Below are 2,299 nucleotides of genomic sequence, written 5' to 3'. Positions count from 1 at the left end.
TGTGCACCACTCACTTGGCCAGATAATTTTTCCAACAAATGGTGCTGGGAAAACTGGTAATCTATAGGTAGAAGTATGAAATTAGACTCTTGTCTCTTACTCTGTACAAAAATCATCTCAAAATGTATCAAAGACCTAGAAATTAGACCAGAAACTATGCAACTCCTAGAAGAAATGTAGTCCAGAATATAGACACAGATTATGACTTTCTTTTTGTTTGGTTTTTTTAGGTGCTGGGGATTGAACCCAGGACCTTGTGCATACAAGGCAAGCACTCTACCAACTGAGCTATATCCCCAACCTAGCCAATGACTTTCTTGATAGGAACACTAAAGCTTAGGAAATAATACCAAGAATTAATAAATGGGATGTCATCCACTTAAAAAGCTTCTGCACAGCAAAGCAAACAATTAAGAACGTGAAGAGAGGGTTGGGATTGTGGCTCAGCGGTAGAGTGCTCGTCTAGCATGTGCAAGGCCCTGGGTTTGATGCTCAGCACCACAAAAAAATAAATAAACAAAGATATAAAAAAAGAAAGTTAAAAAAACCCTGAACTTAAAAAAAAAAAAGAATGTGATGAGAAGACCTACAGAATGGGAGAGAGATTTGCTAACACTATTCTGACAGATAATTAATATTGAGAATATTTAACTAACTCAAAAAATTTAACCTCCCCTAAGTACCCCAGCTAATAAATGGGCTAATAAACTAAATGGACATGTCTCAAAAGAAGACATACAAATGGCCAAAAAATACATAAAAAAATGTTTTATCATCATTAGCAATTAGGGAAGTGCAAATCAAAACTATCCTGAGATTTCATCTCACTGTAGTCAGAACTTTTACACTGTTGGCAGTCATGAAGAATAAAACTATAACAAATGCTGGAGAGGATATGATGAAAAAGGAATACTTTTACACTGTTGGTAGAATTGTAATTTAGTACAACCACTATGGAAATCATTATGGAGGTTTCTCAAAAAACTAAGCATAGAGGGCTGGGGATGTGGCTCAAGCAGTAACACGCTCACCTGGCATGCACGGGGCGCTGGGTTCGATCCTCAGCACCACATACAAGTAGAATAAAGATGTTGTGTCCACCGAAAACTGAAAAATAAATACTAAAAAAAAAACTAGGCATAAAACCACCATATTTCCCAGCTATTCCACTCCTGGTATTTATCCTGAAGAATGAAAGTCCTCATAATATAGTGATACATGCATATCCATGTTTATAGCAGCATAGTTCACAATACTCAAGCTATGGAACTAGCCTAGGTGCCCATCAACAGATGAATGTATAAAGAAAATGTCTCGGATATACACAATGGAGTTTCATTCAGCCATGAAGAAAAATGAAATTATGTCATTTGCAAGCAAATGAATGGAACTTGAAACCATTGTTAAGTGAAATAAGCCAAACTCAGAAATTCGAGGGTCATATGTTTTCTTACATATGTGGAAATTAGAGAGGAAAAAGGAGAAGAAAAGTGAGGGAATCTCATGAAAACTGAAGGAAGAGCAGTAGGATATAGGAAAGGAACCAGGGGAAGGGAGAAAGGAAGAGAAAGGAAAAACACTGGGTAATGATGTTGGCAAAATTTTCTTGTTATGTTGTGTGCATGTACAAATATGTAACAACAAATTCCATCGGTGTGTACAACTATAATACACCATTAAAAATATGGGGGAAAATAATTTAAAGTTTAGATCATTAATTTCATGAAACACAATGAAAGTCTAATGGAAGTCAAGAGATTGGGAAATATCACAGTAAAGGGCTCTAATGTGTTCTAGGGGTGGGCCCTTGGCACTTGCGTGCTTAGGGTTTGGTGGTAGGAGGAAGAGTTTCAAATACAAGTGTCGGCTAAGAGATTCTCTTTTTTTTGTTTGTTTGTTTTGTTTTTAGGTTTTTTTTTTTTTGAGAATTTTTAATATTTATTTTTTAGTTCTCAGCGGACACAACATCTTTGTTGGTATGTGGTGCTGAGGATCGAACCCGGGCCGCAGGCATGCCAGGCGAGCGCGCTACAGCTTGAGCCACATCCCCAGCCCTTGTTTTTAATTTTTTTTTCTTTTCTTTTTTGATACCAGGGATTGAACCCAGAGAGCCACATCCCCAGTTCTTTTTATTTTCTATTTTGAGATAGAGTCTGGCTAAGTTGCTTAAGGTTTTGCTAAATCAGTGAGTCTGGCCTCAAATTTGCTTTCCTCCTTCCAAAGCTAGTCAAGCTGCTGGGATTACAGGTGTTCTCCACTATGTGTGGCCCCTCTTTAACTTAGTTTTAGTTTAGTTTTG

General features: G+C 37.3%; 1 non-coding gene across 1 annotated transcript; it reads right to left on the bottom strand.

The window, feature by feature from the left end:
- Positions 1-225: 225 nt before the first annotated feature.
- On the bottom strand, positions 226-300 carry Trnat-ugu (transfer RNA threonine (anticodon UGU)). The gene has a single exon. It is a non-coding gene; the product is annotated as a tRNA-Thr (tRNA).
- Positions 301-2,299: the final 1,999 nt, after the last annotated feature.

Source organism: Urocitellus parryii, chromosome 2, assembly GCF_045843805.1.
Source record: "Urocitellus parryii isolate mUroPar1 chromosome 2, mUroPar1.hap1, whole genome shotgun sequence".
NCBI lineage: Eukaryota > Metazoa > Chordata > Mammalia > Rodentia > Sciuridae > Urocitellus > Urocitellus parryii.
Note: the sequence above shows the minus strand (reverse complement) of the source record. Positions and strands in the feature narration are given on the sequence as shown.